General features: G+C 43.5%; 1 protein-coding gene across 1 annotated transcript in view; it reads right to left on the bottom strand.

The window, feature by feature from the left end:
- Window positions 1–20,499, bottom strand: part of LOC126416274 (tubulointerstitial nephritis antigen-like) — a 544,598-nt gene that overhangs the window by 239,824 nt on the left and 284,275 nt on the right. Inside the window, exon 2 of the mRNA XM_050083911.1 lies at window positions 3,694–3,764. The gene's annotated coding sequence lies outside the window, so the exon portion shown is untranslated. The remainder of the gene's footprint in view (window positions 1–3,693; window positions 3,765–20,499) is intronic.

Here is a 20,499-nt window from a genome sequence, read left to right as displayed (position 1 = left end):
ACCACGAAAGCGGATCCTTCCCACGACACTGAACATCAGCGAGTGGCCTAAGGAAATCAGAACTTTTGTTACTATTCGTCTTGTAAGCCTTTTCAAGACATTATTCCGTTCTAATATTCTTGCGGTTCAAAATGAACTTAGAACTACTTAAACGTACTAACCTAAGGACATCACACACATCCATGCCCGAAGCAGGATTAGAACCTGCGACCGTAGCGGTCGCGCGGTTCCAGACTGAAGCGCCTTCGGTTTATTGGGAGAATTTTGGGAAAGTGTGGTTCGTCTGGAAAGGAGATCGCATATTGGACACTAGCACGACCCATTTTTGAGTACTGCTCGAGTGTTTGGGATCCGCACCAGGTCGGATTAAAGGAAGACATCGAAGCAATTCAGAAGGGGCTGCTAGATTTGTTACCCGTGGGTTATAATAACACGTAAGTACTACTGAGAGCTTCGAGAACTCAAATCGAAATCCATGGAAGGACGGCGACATTATTTTCAAGGAACACTACTGAGAAAATTTAGAGAACCGTTATTTGAAATTGAATGCTGAACGATTTTATTGCCACTAATTAAGGACCACGAAGACAATAAAGAGAAGTTGGAGCTCCTATGAAGCCATGTAGGTAATCGTGGTGCCCTCGCTCTGTTTGCGAATAGGACAGGAAAAGAAATGACTACTAGTAGTATACAGTACATCTAAATCTACATCTATATCTATGTGATTACTCTGCCATTCAGAATAAATTTCCTGGCACAGGGATCAATGAACCACCTTCAAGCTGTATCTCTATCGTTCCACTCTTTAACGGCGGGCGGGAAAAACGAGGACTTAAATTTTTCCGTGCGAGCCCTGATTTCTCTTATTTTATCGTGATGATCATTTCTCCCTATGTTGGTGGGTGCCAACAGAAAGTTTTCGCAATCGGAGGAGAAAACTGAAATTTCATGAGATGATCGCGTCGCAACGTAAAACGCCTTTGTTTTAATGATTGCGAATCCAATTCACTTATCATGTCTGTGACACTATCTCCCCTATTTCGCGATAATACTAATCGAGCTGCCCTTCTTTGTACTTTTTCGATGTCATCTGTCAGTCCCACCTGATGCGGATCCCACGCCGCACAGCAATACTCCAGAATAGGGCGGACAAACGTGGTGTAAGCAGTCTCTTTAATAGATCTGTTGCGCCTTCCAAGTGTTCTGCCAATCAATCGCAGTCTTTGGTTTTGCTCTACCCACAATATTATCTACGTGATCGTTCCAATTTAGGTTATTTGTAATTGTAATCCCAAAGTATTTAGTTGAATTTACAGCCTTCATATTTGTGTTACTTATCGCGTAATCGAAATTTAGCTGATTTCTTTTAGTACTCATGTGAATAACTTTACACTTTACCCTATTCAGGGTCAATTGCCACTCTTCGCACCATACAGATATCTTATCTAAATAGTTTTGCAAGTCGTTTTGATCATCTGATGACTTCACAAGACGGTAAATGACAGCATCATCTGCAAACAATCTAAGACGGCTACTCATATTGTCTCCTATGTCGTTAATATAGATCGGGAACAATAGAGGGCCTATAACACTTCCTTGGCGTCCGCAGCTCGTGGTCGTGCGGTAGCGTTCTCACTTCCCGCGCCCGGGTTCCCGGGTTCGATTCCCGGCGGGGTCAGGGATTTTCTCTGCCTCGTGATGACTGGGTGTTGTGTGATGTCCTTAGGTTAGTTAGGTTTAAGTAGTTCTAAGTTCTAGGGGACTGATGACCATAGATGTTAAGTCCCATAGTGCTCAGAGCCATTTGAACTTCCTTGGGGGAAACGCCGGATATTACTTCTGTTTTACTCGATGACTTTCCGTCTATTACTACGAACCGTGACCTTTCTGACAGGAAATCACGAATCCAGTCGCACAACTGAGGCGATACTCCGTAGGCACGCAGTTTAGTTAGAAGACGCTTGTGACGAACTGTGTCGAAAGCCTTCTGGAAATCTAAAAATATGGAATCAATTTGACATCCGCTGTCGATAGCACTTATTACTTCATGAGTATAAAGAGCTAGTTGTGTTTCACAAGAACGATATTTTCTGAAACCGTGCTGACTATGTGTGAATAAATTGTTTTCTTCGAGGTACTTCATAATGTTCGAATACAGTATATGTTCCAAAACCCTACTGCAAATCGACGTTAGTGACATAGGCCTGTAATTCAGTGGATTACTCCTACTTCCCTTTTTGGGTATTGGTGTGACTTGAGCAATTTTCCAGTCTTTAGCTACCGATCTTTCTGTGAGCGAGTGGTTGTATATAATTGCTAAATATGGAACTATTTTATCAGCGTGCTACAATCTGGACCGGAGGACTTGTCTTTATTAAGTACCCTCAGCTACGCACCATACGCTGGTTTGTTGAATTTATATGTAGATGTCGATGTAGATGCCACCAACATTAAGCAATACAGTAGAGCTACATGTTCTAGGGAATCACGAGGCGGTGCTCAAAGGTAGTGTTTCCGAATTTTTTTCTTCTCTTCTCAAGATCGGTGGGATATTACATGTCACGGATACCACTGGGTCGACTTCGCCGCTTTGCTGACGCAAGTTGGGACCGTCTGGTGCTAGACGGATCTTAACTGTAGTGTGCAACATGGCGGCGTGTTATGTAACTATAGAGGTGTACTGCGAGACCCTCAGAAAACTGAAAGCACGAATTCCAAGGGTTCGTCCACACATGGAGCACCCTTTTCTTCACTATGGGAATGCCAGACCACATCCGAGCGCTGCGTCTGCCACAATCCGACGCCTTGGTTTGAGTGTCATCGGTCATCCTCCATGGAGTTCCGAGTTTGGCTCCATCCGATATCCCTCTGCTTTCAATACTTCAAGAACACCTTCGAAACCTCACTTTGACAGCGATGAATCAGCGCAAGCAGAGGTGAGGTTGTGACTCCGTCGACAAAGGTAACGATACTAACAAGCTGGTCTCTCGTTGAGAGAAATGCGTTCGTCACCAGAGTGACTGTGTTGGGAAATAAATGAATAGACACGAAAAATAAAGATGTAGAATGATAATTAACTTTGTTGTATTTAAAAAGCTTTAAGAGTTTTTACACAAAAATTAGGAGGCATTACTTTTTAGCAGTCCTCGAATAATGGTTGTAATTTGGTTTCAGCCGTTCGCAGTTACCAATGCAACAAGTCCATGATGGCTAATTTTGCAAGGCAAGATCAGTCATCTATTGAGTCTGTTGTGCTTGAAACTACTGTAATGACTACTGCTCCTCTTCAGGGCCACAAGTCAGTCCATTCCACAGAGACCTCTCCCAGATGGTTACACCCATCTCACAGCTTGCTGGTTCCTTGAGGCAAGCAAGCAACCCCACTGCCACAGTGCCTATGGTTTATGAGGCGAGTCCATACGAAGTTGATCCTTCTACAAGTAAAACGGCTAACTAACGTATGAAACCAAACAATTGGAATAAAGTCTGAATGGCTATTTTATGTTAGATACTGACTGTAATTTGCTGCCACAATAGCCACTAGATCGTAGATGAGGTCACATACTATTTTTCTTGTAGAATACTAGGGTACTGTTAGAATTGCACGTTACATTTATTCACGACAGTGAAAATGCGTTGCGTCAGCTAGAAACCATTATTGTAACTAGTTTCTGAAGGAATGAATTCGCTTACCTAAGGAGTTGGTATGTGTGACTCAGCCGGCCGTTTGCAAAGCGAAGCGTGAAAGCAGAAGTCTTGATTATCTGAAACATCAAAAGTATTTGTTGTAGTTAGGTACCTGGCACTCAATGATGTTCTGTGACATACAATTACACATAGATTTAGTAAACTGCCGCGCGCTACACTACGGAATCCTACGCTTCATAGCAATATTATCCAACCCCACGTCATATAGCTTGCTTTTGTTGATTTTGAAAGAGCATTAGATAGTGTGAACAGAGAAATGCTATGGAATATCATGACTGAATGATGTTATCCATTTCACCTCATAAATGCTATTAAGAGTCTGTATACAAACAGCGATTTTATTATAGATATGGGAAATGTAACAACAAAGCCAATAAACACAAACAAAACTATACGAGAGGGATGCTGTATTCCTCCGACATTCTTCAGCATATGTGAAGTTATGAGCAAGTGAAAAATGTTGAACGCAAAAGGAATTTTTTAGATTGTGACACTAGAGTGAATGTAATTTTATGTGAAGATGGCCTAACTTTGATTACAGAGAATGAAGATGAACTTCAGGTGAGAGTCTGTAAGCTGCAGCAGAAAGCCTCAGATTACAACATAATATTGTCGGTAGATAAAACGAAAGTGTTGGCGCTTCAGGGCAGACAACCAGTAAGGTCTACAATATTCTTAAATAATAAACTCTTCGAACAAGCAGAACATTTGAAATATCTAGGATGCGATATATGAGGAACTATCGTAGCAAGTTTGCAGAGTAAAGCTAGGAAAGAAACCGAGCTGAAGTTTTATCTAACAATAGCAGCACCAATCCTTACTTATGGAGGTGAAGCATGAGCAACAACAAGACACGAAGAAAATAGAATACTGGTTCAAGATATGAGATTTCGAAGAAGAGTAGCAGAAAGCACGAGGGAAGATCGAAAACGAAATGAGAGTATAAGGAAACAGTTAGGAATGTATAACCTAAACGAAAAAAAATGAAAATAGTAGAAAATGAAGGAACAAGTACATCGTATGGCTGGAGAAAGATTCCCGCTAATAGCTTTCAGTTATAAATGAAGTGAAAGAAGATATGTAGGGAGACTATATAAGAGATGAGGAACCGTAACAGGCAGCACTATTCGAACGTTCATGAAAAGAGAAAAGTTCAAATTTTTATGCATTCAATGTCAGCAGAATGTGTTACACGACAAATATCAAAACGGTATCTCATTTGCCGCCACACACGAAGTTATCGAATTCACAGCTTCAACAGAGCGATGTCGCAGACTTTCAACAGTGCCCAATCCAACGTCCTGGAATGATGCAATTTAGGTAACGTCTTACGTGCTTAGAGAAAGGATTGGATGAGGAAGAGCAGAAGATGAACTTCATCGTTGGTGGCCTCCTAGGTCTCCAGACCTTATTTCTTGTGATTTTTATCTGTGGGGTTAAGTAAAAGATTGCGCTTTTATCCCCTCTATGGTTCAAATGGCTCTGAGCACTATGGGAGTTAACATCTGCGGTCATCAGTCCCCTAGAACTTAGAACTACTTAAACCTAACTAACCTAAGGACATCACACACATCCATGCCCGAGGCAGGATTCGAACCTGCGACCGTAGCGGTCGCGCGGTTCCAGACTGTAGCGCCTAGAGCCGCTTGGCCACCCCGGCCGGTACCGGTTTCAATCCGAAAGGTTCATCCTCAGAAGTCTGTTTACGTTAAAAATTACATTCTGCTGTACGTGTGATTTCGTTGTCTGTGACGAAAGTTCTTTGGGATTCTGATGCTCTACAGCAAAAAAGTATGTAAGAGAAAATAACTATTTTATTGTAAACTGAGCTAACAATGGATTATGATAACGTAAGAAAGAAATTTCCTAAGAACTGAATTAGTGTTGTGTAATGTATCTCTCGCAATTTTGATTTCTTTCTGCGTCACCATCTCTGCAGATAGTCCCAGTGATGAACAGATACCACAAGTGCGAGGTGGCTGATGGGTGTTGCTGAATCGATATACGCTGATGAGCTAAAATATGATCACTGTCCACTATAAGACTCGATGTCACTTGGTGTTGATGTGGACACGTGAAGTGGCGAGGAAAATGTATAAGAGTAGTCGAATGGGAAATCATTCAGTGAACATGTAAGTCGCAAATGGGAAAACGGGGAAACCTAGCGACTTTGATGAACGGTAGATTGCTGTGACTCGATGCGTGGGCACTACCTTAGCATCTCGGAAACGGCTCAACTGGTCTGCTGCTAGCGTGATACTGTCGTAAACATATGTGGAAAGTAGCTGAAGGGCGTCGAAACTACGACTAGGTGCAAGTTGCTCGATGCCTACACCACATCAGAAAAGTTGGAGATTGGGGGCTCGTCCACTCTGTAAAGGTGGCAATCTGAGCCAATCTGATGACAGAATATAATGCCGACGCAGGCACAAGTGTTTCGGAACACACCGCACAGTGTACATTGTTGAAAGTGGGGTCCTCAGCATGCGACCCCCGCATATTCCCATGTTGATCCAAAGACATCAGCTGGCGGGGTGGCCGAGCGGTTCTAGGCGCTACAGTCTGGAACCGCGCGACCGCTACGGTCGCAGGTTCGAATCCTGCCTCGGGCATGGATGTGTGTGATGTCCTTAGGTTAGTTAGGTTTAAGTAGTTCTAAGTTCTAGGGGACTGATGACCTCAGATGTTGAGTCCCATAATGCTCAGAGCCATTTGAACCACTTTTTTGACCTCAGAAGTTAAGTCCCATAGTGCTCAGAGCCATTTGAATCATTTTTGAACCAACGACATCATCAATTACGATTCCAGTGGATACAGCATAATCGAGTTCGGATTGTGGATGGAAACATGTTACATGAGGTTGTTGGTCGCTGTTCCAAATGTGCGACGCGCCATAGGCACAGGCTATTAGGGGCAGTACTGTGCTGCAGGTATATTCACTTCGACTTCCATGGGACCTATGGTTGTAATCGAATGCACAGCTGTGAACTATGTGAATATCATTGCGTGCCACCTGCACCCTTTCGTGCTTGTTGTCTTCCCCAGCTGCGATGGTACTTTCCGCGAGAATTATGCTACAGTGGTTTGAGCAATTTGTAGGAAAACTAACTTGGCCGCGAAATTTGCCTAATCTGAACCCGATTGAACACCTCTTGGGAAGGTACTGGGTGAACTTTATAAACTTTCCCAAAAATTTTGGCACGAGAACATATTCGAGCTCATTTCAGCATGCAACTCACCTGTCACTCCCACAACTGTAGCTCGCACGCAACCAGCTAGTCCACTTGCCCATTCTCACTTCTGCATTCATCTCAACTGGTTGTCATTATCTCTTTGTGTCTCTCTAACTTTCAGTGTCCCCTGTTTCGCAACCACAATCTACTTCGTTCTGTGCTATTGATACTGTCTCCCTCTTGCTCTCTCTTACTGCTACTATCTCATTCATTCCTTCCCACTGCTGCTGTCTATTCTCAATGTTTCTCTCTCTCTGTCTCTCTCGTTGTCATTGTCATAGATTCTGTCTCTCATCATCACTGGCTCAAATGCACTTCCACTTTCTCCTTTTCTTTATTCCTCTCCCACAGGCACCGTCCCCTTCACTTTTTTCCTAGCACTGTTCTGTCACCGTCAGTTATGTTCGACTGCCACTGTTTCTCTCACACTGCAACTGTCTGCTTCGCTCTTTCTAAACCACAACCTCTATCTACTGTCTTCCAGTATTTATTACCTTTCCGCCTCTTTCCCGCTGGAACTATCTCCTTCTCTCTCAGCATAAAGAAGCGCGAACATGTTCGAATGCCAACATTTTTGGGAAACTTTTTAACGGTACTGAGGAAGGTAGAATGAGCCAGCCTGTACAACACTTTTCAGTCAACTTTTAATAAACAAGAGCATTTTTCCGCTGGGTCCCTTCTTTTCCCCATTATAGCAGGGCATATCATTCAATTGAAAAGAACTTTATGGGGCCACTACAGTTTTGGTAGTTAACCCATAAGAAATTGAAATACCGCAAAACTATATAATTTGACACATCCGACCAAATTTTATGTGCACAAAAATTTCGAATATGTTTCACTACTACAACGTGCGGTTTTGGCAGTAACGGAGACACTTCACAGCATATTTCTTCATGCTATGTCACTTCACAGCTACGTTTTCGCCTGACACCGGGTATTACATGCGTATTTTACGAGAACGAGTTGGGTAACTTCGATCCTCTGTATCTCGGAAACGGATAAATATAACTAGAAAATTTTTCAAGGTTGTTGCAGATCGGAATCTTTGGAATATATCGCAAAAACGGCAGCCATTTGCGGTGGATAGCTATCTTAGAATCCGCGGCCTGCTTTTGGTACCAAAAACCATGGTTTTCGGTTTTCTCAGAAACCGCCCATAAACTAAATGGTGATTTCATAAGCTCCTTAAGATGGCCCGCAGACTATATCTAATGCAGAAAGAACCGACCGATTTGCTTCATTTTCCTAAGCTGGAGAAACTGTGTAATATTCAAACTTTTATCGTGTAGCGTAGGACAGCTACAGTGAGACGATCCTTGTGGTTGGTATACGGGCTATCCAAAATACTTGACTCTACCTTTATGTCACCAATAGAACCCAAAATAAAGAGTCCTGGAAAAATCCCATTTTTATGGGCGGCGTTTGATACTGATGATACGCTCGCATATAGATGTAATTTTGATCGACTTATCCGACAGGCTTGGAAAATCTAATGCATCATTTTGGTTGTGGGTCGTCGTTGGTGTAACCCTTTCCATTCCTGCCAACATAGGTTTCTATCGTTTCATGTACTTCCATCAACCGCCACTCCTAGAGTCTTCTTAGAGAGCTCGTATTGTGAAAGCTGGGAGATAAACGCACTGGTACAGCCAAGTGCACCTCAGCTGCACCCTGCAACGCACAGTAGGCTGTGCGTGTACGTGAACCCGACGCTCTGGCCGAGACGTGGTTTATCGTTTCGGAGGCGCGACGTTTATCTGAAGACAACTGCGCTCTGTCGGCTGCCGTGGTATACTGCGCGTGCACCATGCTTCGCGTAGTCTTTCATGCTCCGTATCGAGAAAATTAAAAGCCGCTTAGATAGCTATCCATTTCATTTTCGCTGGTAACGTAACATGGACCACAGTGCTTAAAGGGCATCCCTTATTTCCCCCATATCGCTTCTTTTTATATATGAAGACACAGTATGCAGTACCTACTGTCGCGTTCAAAAGTGAGACGTCTACATTTGGCAACGTACATTTGGAGGAATGACCACGCAGCATTTTAGAATAGCACAGAGAGGTATAAACGAGAGGCTAAGGTGCGGAAAGTAGCTGAACTCCTTGTGCTTCCGCCTTTTCAGTGTCCTACTAAGTGCCAAGCGCATCATTCACATTCCGTGCTCGAACTTGATTTTTCTTGCCGGCCGAAGTGGCCGTGCGGTTAAAGGCGCTGCAGTCTGGAACCGCAAGACCGCTACGGTCGCAGGTTCGAATCCTGCCTCGGGCATGGATGTTTGTGATGTCCTTAGGTTAGTTAGGTTTAACTAGTTCTAAGTTCTAGGGGACTAATGACCTCAGCAGTTGAGTCCCATAGTGCTCAGAGCCATTTGAACCATTTTTTGATTTTTCTTTAAAATCTTGCACATGAATGTAATAATTTGCAGACACAATAGACGTGTCACAGATGTGTGGTAAGTTGTTTGATATTTTAGTGTTATATATTAGTGATGTATATGATATTTAGTAAAACTTGTCAGTGGCTTTTAACTGCAATAACTCATTTCAAGTTTCGGTAGTTCAGCCCTATTCGCCAAGTGGTGTAGGTGCCAAGTTTCAGATACTGTTAGGTTGCCTAATTTAGATCATAGAAAAATTAGGACTCTTTAAAAATTTCGCTTTTTATCTCTTTTCAGGAGATACCCGGGAAGAAGAAAAGAAAGTGTTGTGCAGAGGAAAAGATGAAGAAGGATACTCTGGGACTCAGGAACTTTGCTTGAAGACCTACAAAATGGAAAACTGCAAAAGTTAGCCTCAGTATAGTTGCAAGGCTATCATTATCACAATCAAGTTGGGATGGTATCAACATTAGTTCTTTCTAATTGTATGACATTCCTATAAGCATGCAGTCCTGAATTTTCCTTACGAGCCGGCTCGTGTGGCCGAGCGGTTCTAGGCGCTTCCGCGCGACCGCTACGGTCGCAGGTTCGAATCCTGCCTCGGGCATGGATATGTGTGATGTCCTTACGTTAGTTAGGTTTAAGTAGTTCTAAGTTCTAGGGGACTGATGACCTCAGATGTTAAGTCTCATAATGCTCAGAGCCATTTGAACCATTTTTTTCCTTATGAAATAACCCTCTCCGAAATTAGGAACAATACTATCTGAAATTGCGCGCCTTTTTAGTACGCTCTTCAAAGCTCAAGTTTCTTTGACATAAATTAAAGAATATAGTCTGTTTACTTTCGCTATAAATTGTTATACAGGGCACAGCGGGTATAAGTGCAATAATTTCTATTGGTGACTCAAGACGGTGTACTGAACAACATGAGATCAGTATTTACGTCATTTGCATGCTAAAAATTATAGCTATTATAAGTTGTATGTTTTTAGGTTGGTCTATAGTGACAGGCGTAGTCCGCTTAGTGGTGCGGTACTACCGTGCAGAAAACATCAGTTCGTATACTTTGTGAGTTGTCAGACGACGGTTCGACACAGAGGAAAACACAATCAAAACACTGATCTATGAGAATAGTAAGAATCACATACAAAAACGCACTGAAGAGCCACAGAAACTGGTACACCTGCCTAATATCGTGTAGGGGGCCCGCAAGCACTCGAAAGTGTCACAACACGACTTAGCACGGACTCGACTAATGTCTCAAGTAGTGCTGGAGGGAATTGACGTCATGAACCCTTCAGGGCTGTCCATAAATCTGCAAGAGTGTGAGAGGGTGGAGATCTCTTCTGAACAGCGCGTTGCAAGGCGTCCCAGATATGCTCAATACTGTTCATCCCTGGGGAATTGGATGGCCAGCGGGAGTGTTTAAACTTAGACGAGTGTTCCTGGAGCCACTCTGTAGCAATTCTGGACGTGGGGATGTCGCATTGTTCTGATGGAATTGGCCGAGTCCATCGGAATGCAACATGGAAATGAATGGGTGCAGGTAATCAGACAGGATGCTTACGTACGTGTCACATGTCAGAATCATATCTAGACGTATCAGGAGCGCCATATCACTCCAACTGCACAGGCCCCACACCATTACAGAGCGTCCACCAGCTTGAACAGTCCCCTGCTGACATGCAGGGTCCATGGATTCGCGAGGTTGTCTCCATACCCGTATATATTCATCTGATCTGTACAATTTGAAACGGGACTCGTTACCGGTCATCAACGGTCATCAACGGTCCAATGTCGGTGTTGACGGGCCCAGTCGTGTAGTCATCAAGGGTACACTAGTGGGCTTTCGGCTCCGAAAGCCCATATCAGTGATATTTCGTTGAGTGGTTCGCACGCTGACAATTGTTGATGGCCCAGTATTGAAATCTGCAGATATTTGCGGAAGGGTTGCACTTCTGTCAAACTGAACGATTCCCTTTAGTCGTCATTAGTCCCGTTCTTGCGGGATACTTTTCCGGCCGCAGCGATGTCGGAGATCTGATGTTTTACCGGTTCCCTGATATTCACAGGGCACTCGTGAAATGATCGTACCTGAAAATCCCCACTTCATCGCTGTCTCGGAGATGCTGTTTCCCATCGATCGTGCGCCGACTATAACACCACGTTCAAACTCGTTTAAATCTTGATAACTTACCTTAGTAGCAGCAATAACCGATCTAACAACCGCGCCAGACGCCGCGCGTGTTGGCCAAGCGGTCTAAGGCGCTGCAGTCATGGACTGTGCGTCTGATCCCGGCGGGGGTTCGAGTCCTCGCTCGGGCACGGGTGTGTGTGTTTGTCCTTAGGATAATTTAGGTTAAGTAGTGTGTAAGCTTAGAGACTGATGACCTTAGCAGTTAAATCCCATAAGATTTCACACATTTTTTTTTTTTTTTTGAACTGCGCCAGACACTTGTTATCGTACATAGACGTTGTCGACCGCAGCTCCGTATTCTGCCTGTATACATATCTCTGTATTTGAATACGCATGCCTATAGCAGTCTTTGCATTTATATCTATTACATCTTCTACATAACGAAAATCAGCTGATTTCTAACCATCCGTATCATTAGATTTCCTTAACTATCCGAAAATAGTGCACCTGACCATACTGGTAACAGAAAAAAATCACCGCCGCACACTGTAAGATAGCGTGTAGAGTATAGATGTAAACATAGACACAGAATCAGAAACTGACACAAGTGATCACGGTCCAAGTAGCCTCGTAGAAGATGTCTCCAGATGAGCCATTGCAACAGTAAATCTCGCAACAGCGCCTTTCACAGGAAAAATACAACAACAGCATTGAATGTGCCTAATATTCTCATCGTTAAAGAAGTGCAAGGAAAATGACAATGAAATGGGCTTCAGCATGTATACAACTTTTGAGAGCAAAATGCAGGGTTCTACGAGAATTCAGACAAGTATCTGCGATCGACAGGATGAGGTGGCTTCGACTCGACGGAATATAGAGTCCGCGCAAGACGTTTATCAGAGCACTTTGTCCCGTGATCGGAATGCTAAGTGCTGAGAGAACAGAGGAACACCACTGACTGCTGTGATATTTCAGAGTAATTTGCGAGCAACAGATGTGGGCATTACTGCTGTGGTTACTTGAGGCTTCTTGTTCTTGCGGTACGAAGAGACGTGACTTTTTCCGAAAGTCACTGAGCCCCTCTGTGCTGGCAGCAGCTGTCACTGCCGTGTATCATTGTCACGTTTGCCTCCTGTCAGAGGTTGTGCCAATCTGGCATACTTCTACGAGCGCCTCGTGGACTGTCATCCGTTCCGCCTTCAACTGTAGTGGATTTGAGGACCAGTTTTATGAGAACCAAGAATGTCCTTATGCTACTTAATCGCCTGTTAAGTGTCAGGATTGTGTATGCAACGTACTTAAGTTTTTCAGGATATTGTCAACATTTGGTTATGTTGTATTCCACGGTTTGACGTGCTTTAGTATAGGAATGTGTTTTCTATGATAAATATGAATTTTTAAACCAACAGAAGTTATAATTCATGAGGGTATTTTTGATCCGTCGTTGCAACTACAAAAAATGGCTCTGAGCACTATGGGACTTAACCTCTGAGGTCATCAGTCGCCTAGAACTTAAAACTACTTAAACCTAACTAACCTAAGGACAGCACACACATCTATGCCCTAGGCAGGATTCAAACCTGCGACCGTAGCGGTTTTACCAGACGCGTTTCGCTTTATTGAGGTAAAGCATCACCAGTTGTCTGTAATTAAGTTTATTTACGTTTTGATTTACTTTTTAGATCGAAAAGCAGTTAATTAAGAATAGGCTGGTTTGTGCTTACGGTGATTTTTCGGCTGATTTCTCGCTTACATCGCGAAATGCGGTTTGCTAGCGCATCGTTGTTTTTCTGTGTTAGACACTGATAATTTTCGTCTACTTTTTAGATGTTCCGCAGCACTATACGTTTCTCACAACACAATTTTATGCACACCACTGTTTTCTGTTTGTTTTTGTACTTCAAGTATGTGTTGCTCTTTGTGTTTTGTAGTGTTGCTAACATAACCTTTCCACTACTTTGTCTTTGACCTACAAATATTGTCTTTTAATTTAGATTATTGTATGTGTGTAATTCTATTTATGTATGTTTTTGTGTATTTATGTACTGTGTAAGAGTAGAGAAGGAGTCGTGATCGAGTTTTTTTTTGGGGTGGGGGAGGGGGGAACCAATTTGAGTGGACATAAGACATAAGTATATAGCAGTATGATGAAGTGTGAGTTGGAGGAGAAGGTGAGGAGTGAAAAGTGAAATAAAACTGTGAGCGGGGGGTGGGGGTTGGGGGTGGGGGTGGGAGAGTGGAAGGGGGTGAGTAAAGGATATTTATCTGGTCTTTGAGCAACTGTTTATTTTGTGTTAATTCTTTTTGTATGTGGAAATTTTCTTGGAAAGTAAGGAGGTGTCTGTCTTTACTGATTTTTTATGATAATCATATCGTTTTCAATATTGCTTGGTCTATGGTGTTCTTCTTTTAGAATCACACTGGATGCGAATGTGGCTTGTGTTATATTGGGCACACTAGCAGAACGGTCGAGGAGAGATGCAGGAAACATCAGCGACACACCTGACTTAAACAACCACGCAAATCAGCTGTCGCCGAGTACTGTCTGAAATATAATCATGAAATTGAATACAAAGGGCCAGTATCGTTCTTAAAGCATCAAGTTTATGGGACAGCATGTCGTAGTCTGTCGAAATAAAAATGTCAGGAAATCTTATAAACAGGGATGCCGGTTCCAGTTTAAATAAGGCTTGGGGTTCGGCATCTTAATTAATTAAAATCTCGTCGGCCGTCTCATCCACCAGAGTTAGAAACGCTGAGAGAATTTGCGTTTCACGGAGTATCAGTGCAAACTCTGAAAGATGAAGTACGATCAAAGGGCGTAGTGGGCGTCGGGAATCGAAATCGGCTATAAGCAGTTGCGTATGACCAACAATATTTCACGGTCTGGTTGGAGGCAGGCAGGAAGTATCTGTTGAAGACGGTTGGATCGTTACCGAACTATTGTACGTAAATGAAATGTGCGTACGGCATATTTGGCCGGGAGTTCCCTTCCGGAGAGCTCGGTCTCCTGGTGTAAGTCATTTTTACTTGACGCCACTTCGGCGATTTGCGTGTCGATGATGATCAAATCACAACCCCCATGCTCCCAACGAAGAAAAAGTACGTTCTGACCGGGAATCTAACCAGGGACCAACGCATGGCATTCATCTGTGCTGAACCCTCACGAGGAGAACATGTCACGTGCCATAATCTGATTTCCCAAAATGTTCAATCAGTCGAAGAGTGATCGGACTAAGAGAACACGTGTCTAGGATTATCCGTACATATTCGACCGTTTCTGAAAAAACGGCGGTCAAAGTTTTCGAGGTATTTTCCAGGTACTTTTTGTGCCTTTTACCGCGCGATATCCTTAGACGAAATGATGGCACTGTGGTAGCGTAGTGGCTTTTTAATTTTGTGTTCTGTGTTCGAAACACGATTATTACTTTTATATTTGCTGTTCATTTTTGTGCCCATCTGTGTAGAAATTATTACAACAGAATTGTTTTCCAGCGTATGTTGATATAATGTTGTCCTTATTCGTCTACTAACTGTATGTCAAATGAATGAATTTTTAAAAAAAAGGAGAATGAGAAAATTATTTGAAACTGTTTTCGGTGTAAGTCCAGTATTTATCTTGATTCATAATCAACTGCAAACGTCAGTTTTGTGAATGGTGATCCGTTATGCACGGTTTGCCGCGAAATTTCTACCAACGCGCAAAATCTTCACCAGTGTTAAGACGTTTCTTTCCCGAGTGAGATTCGTACGAAGAAACGTCACTGTGGCAAACATGCCTTCGCGCGATGTTCGTGGTGTTGGGAACATCTGTGTTTTGTTTCTACGATCAGTATCATCCAAGGAAAAGCATAAAAATCTTCCTGAACCATAAACATATGTATAAAGTATAAGAGTTATATAAGAATTGATATGAGAATGAAAAACAGAATACGAGAATTTAAAACGATTGTAACCCCACAACTTATTATACACATATATATTTTATAACAAATGTGTGACACTTATTGTGAAACCCTGTTGTACTCTGGCAAGTAATATAACTTCCTTGTATCCCACGATTCGAAAAGAAACATTCGTGTAGTAACCTTCTCCCGACATAGGTAGATAAATGAGAACAACAGAACTGAAATAAAGTAAATAAAAACAATAATTGGATTTCGAACACGGGGCTGAAAATTAAAAAGCCCCCACGCTAACAACTGAGCGTCCATTCCATCTGACGACATTGCCCCTAAAAAGGCACATATAGTTCTCCGAAAATACTTCGAAAACCTTGACCGTCGATTTTTCAGTAATTGTCGAGTATCTACGGGTAAGCCGAGAGACGTGTTCGCTTACTTTGACTCCCTCTTCCACTGAGCAAAGTTCCTGGGAAATCGTGTGATGGCACTTGCCACGTGCTCCTCGTAATAGTGCGTAAAACGGAAACAACAACTCTGCAGAACACCGGAAAGCAAACTACATGCTGGTTAGGTATATTAAGAAACTACACTCGCAAACGTAAACATCTGCCAGTCCTCTGTTTTAAAGCCTCATTGATATTTTTAAGGAACGCAAAGCATGCAGTTCTTTATTATGTGTGTGTTTCTTCACATTTAACCATTTTAAGCCCTGCTTCTTACTGAAATAGGGATTTTTGCAGAGGAATTGTGAGTCATAGATGTCAGGGAGAGTAATGAGAAACGTAAGTTTTTTTTTTTAAATATTGCAATATTCGTTCACACCGAAAATGCGCAAGGTTGCATATAACAACGAATTTACAAATTACAGTGATAAACCGCATGGATTTCACAATTGTTATCGTTTCTCGATTTATTATGAAACCAAAAATTTGAAAAAGACACGAATTCCATTAACTACGTACTGCGTAGGTACGACAATGTCTGCTACAAGGAAAGCTTTTTACTGTAGCTAACGGCGCTGAGTCTATACACAGGGTGTTTGTTATCCTACGAGAGGGGATAGTAGAAGACAATGATGTAATAAACTGATCCTAATATACTTAGCTCTGGAAAGCAATGATTTCCCCGATACAACTTTTTACCACTTGGTACATGAGCACCTGGTAACAGAGTTCCCGAGGATCCAAACTGGAGATTTTCACTTGAGGACAAACGCTTTATAACAAGAACATGAAATGTATTCGCAGTTGCGAATGAAGACAACCAGCAGATGAATAATGGAATGACGACTGTGAAAATTTATGCTGGACCGGGAATAGAACCAGGATTTCCCGCTTATCGCGAACACTCGCCTTATCATTAGGCTATCCGAGCACGACTCACGCCCACACCCAAACTTCCATTTGTCATCAACCATGTGTCTACAACCTGTACTCGTACATCCGTTGTGTATGTTCGCGTACAGACGAGACATTTTGCTTGAAAGTTGCTTGCCCGCTGTCGGCAGATAAAGCCGGTAGGGCAGTGCCTGTATTATTTCGAATTACGATGCGATGTTCTTTCGGACAGCCGAATACGTTGTATCGAGGAAACAATTAGCTTCCGAATCTTTATTTATTAGGATAATTTGCTCTTATCATTGTCCTCTGCTCGCTACTTTCTATTGTAACTACACTATTTGATCAAAAGTATCTGGACACCTGGCTGAAAATGACTTACACGTTCGTGGCGCCCTCCATCGGTAATTCTGGAATTCAGTATGGTGTTGCCCCGCCCTTAGCCTTGATGACAGCTTTCACTCTCGCAAGCATACGTTCAATCAGGTGCTGGAAGATTTCTTGGAGAATGGCAGCCCATTCTTCACGGAGTGCTGCACTGAGGACAGGTATCGAAGTCGCCGTCCCAGAACATCCCAAATGTGTTCTATAGGATTCAGGTCAGGACTCTGTGCAGGACAGTCCAATACAGGGATGTTATTATCGTGTAAACACTCTGCCAGAGGCCGTGCATTATGAACAGGTGCTCGATCGTGTTGAAAGATGCAATCGCTATCCCTGAATTGCTTTTCAACAGTGGGGAGTAAGAAGGTTCTTAAAACATCAATGTAGATCTATGATGTGATAGTGCTACGCTAACCAACAAGGGGCGCAAGCCCCCTGCATGTAAAACACGACCACACCATACACCACCGCCTCCGAGTTTTAGTGTTGGCACTACACAAGCTGGCAGGTGACGTTCACCGGGCATTCGCCATACCCACACCCTGCCATCGGATTGCCACATTGTGTATCGTGATTCGTCACTCCACACAAGGTTTTTCCACTGTTCAATCGTCCAATGTTTACGCTCCTTACAACAAGCGAGGCGTCGTTTGGTATAAACCGGCGTGATGTGTGGCTTATGAGCAGCTGCTCGACCATGAAACCCAAACTTTGTCACCTCCCGCCTAACTGTCATAGTACTTGCAGTGGATCCTGATGCAGTTCGGAATTGCTGTGTGATGGTCTGGATAGATGTCTGTCTATTACACATTACGACCCTCTTCAACTGTCGGCAGTCTCTATCAGTCAACAGACGAGGTCGGCCTGTACGCTTTTGTGCTGTAAGTGTCCCTTCACGTTTCCACTTCACTATCACATTGGAAACAGTAGACCTAGGCATGTTTAAGAGTGAGGAAATCTCGCGTACAGACGTATGACACAAGTGACACCCAGTCACCTGACCACGTTTGAAGTCCGTGAGTTCCGCGGAGCATCCCATTCTGCTCTCTCACGATGTCTAATGACTACTGAGGTCGCTGATATGTAGTACCTGGCAGTAGGTGGCAGCACAATGCACCTAATATGAAAAACGTATGTTTTTTGGGGATGCCCGGACACTTTTGGTCACATAGTGTATAATAGTCAACACCCTGTGTATAGTTACAGCGCTGCACAGTAAAAAGCTTTCCTTATAGCAAACCATATATATATATATATATATATATATATATATATATATATATAGAGAGAGAGAGAGAGAGAGAGAATGTGTGTGGGTGTGTGTGCATGCTTTATAAAATTCAAATGGCTCTCAGCACAATGGGACTTAACATCTGAGGTCATCAGTCCCCTAAACTTAGAACTACTTAAACCTAACTAACCTAAGGACATCACACACATCCATGCCCGAGGCAGGATTCGAACCTGCGACAGTAGCGGCAGCGCGGCTCCGGACTGAAGTGCCTAGAACCGCTCGGCCACAGTGGCCGGCCATGCTTTATAAATACGTCAATGTGGCGGACTGAAAGGTTCAAGGGAATTTAATGACTTGATAGCAACATCTCAAACTAGAAAGAACCTGCAAGGATCACATGTATTTTTTGCAGATGTGGTTGTTGAGTGTACCTACTTTGTTAATATCATAAAGAAATACTCATCCGAAGACTGGAAATTCTACAAGTTGGATGTGGCTGTAGTACGTACAACTCTGTGCACTCAGTACATCAATAAGGATCTGCGTAAATTTCGTACTTTCTCCTCCACTGACACTATAATTTGAAACACTCTCTTCGACATCAAACCTGAGAAACAGAAAGATGTTCCAATAAAAAGAGAGACCTCTTTTCGCTTCCTGGAAACAGGCTACCAATGTTTAAGAATTTTTCGTCGGTTTGTCAGATGAACAAATCGTCCGTGAAATAGCTTCGGTCGTATCGTCAGGTATGTCACCTGTACTTGTGCACCCCGCAGCGGCTGTTTTGTTAGACACGTCTGACTGCGCCGGGTGGAACTACGGACAAGAAACGGGAGGCAGCTGTCGGTCACGGAAGCGCACGAGTTCGTGCCGGCATCCGGCGCGAAATCAGACCTGCAAGAAGTGTCGGAACGCGCAGCTGTGCCACGGAGGTGTGTGTGTTGCGTTGTGAGTCGGGCAGAGCCGGCCACAGAGAGGTGGCTAAAGCCCTAGGATGCTGGGGGAGCTCGCTGCGCCCGTCGTGCTTCACTGACTGCTAACGGGACTCACAAAATGACAACGAGCGAGCCGGTGGTCACGGCACTCCGGGCTAAAAATAGCGTAGGGCTCCCGGCGTATACAGAAGAAGATGATGAAGCAGTTACCTGTAACAAAGTACTGTGTGAATAGAGACCCACAAATGTTCAGTCGGATCGCGATAAGATATCAGAGTGGTGCTAAGACAGGTAACATACGATGCACTGCGGTTTTTGTTCTCAGCCGAAAACAACGCTACGAATGCGAAACGTTACGTACCTATTATTTGAAGTCCCCTGAGTGGGCGCTCCAAGTTTCCGTCACTTCCGACAGATAGTGTAGCTGCAGGACAGTTTCAAAACGGCGTCTGTAGGCAATGCACGAGGGTGAGTCAAATGAAAACCTTAAAATTGTAATAACAAATCGAAATTTCGCGCCGTTATCCTGTAAGTTGGTAAGCGTGCTACCAGCTTGCAGAATGGCCTGTAGGTGGCAGCATAGTGCAGATGCACACATACCGTCGCAGTATCAGTATAAAGATGGCCGCCCCACTTGCGACTTGCACCAGGGAAGAACAGCGTTCTGTTATTCGGTTTTTGCGTAGTGAAGGTCTGAAACCTACTGAAATTCATCGAGGAATGAAGGTTCAGTACGGTGGTGCATGTTTTTCGTAGCAGCAAGACTACGAATGGAGTAGGAAGTTCGCAAACGGTATGACTTCAGTGGAAGATGCTCCTCGTCCAGGTCAGGCACAACGAGTTGTGACTCCACAGAACATTGCAGAAGTTGAAGCCATAGTGAAGGAAAACCACCGACTGACACTGAATGACATTGCAGTATGTTTACAGATTAGTCATGGGTCAGCACACCACATTGTGCACGATGTGCTCCAGTTTCACAAACTTTCTGCAAGATTGGTGCCACGGCAGCTGACTTCTGAAATGAGAGAATGACATGTTGATGCTTGTGAAGAACTTCTTCGGCGCTTTGAACGAGAAGGTGATGGCTTCCTTGCAAGAATCGTTACGAGGGACGAAACCTGGGTTCACTTCCACCAACCGGAAACGAAGAGAGCGAACAAGGAATTGTGCCATTCTTCATCACCAAAACCAAAGAAATTTCGAACAGGACAATCAGCAGGAAAGGTTATGCTGACACTCT

Source organism: Schistocerca serialis, chromosome 8, assembly GCF_023864345.2.
Source record: "Schistocerca serialis cubense isolate TAMUIC-IGC-003099 chromosome 8, iqSchSeri2.2, whole genome shotgun sequence".
NCBI lineage: Eukaryota > Metazoa > Arthropoda > Insecta > Orthoptera > Acrididae > Schistocerca > Schistocerca serialis.
The sequence above is the reverse complement of the archived record's forward strand: the minus strand, read 5'-3'. Positions and strand labels throughout refer to the sequence as shown.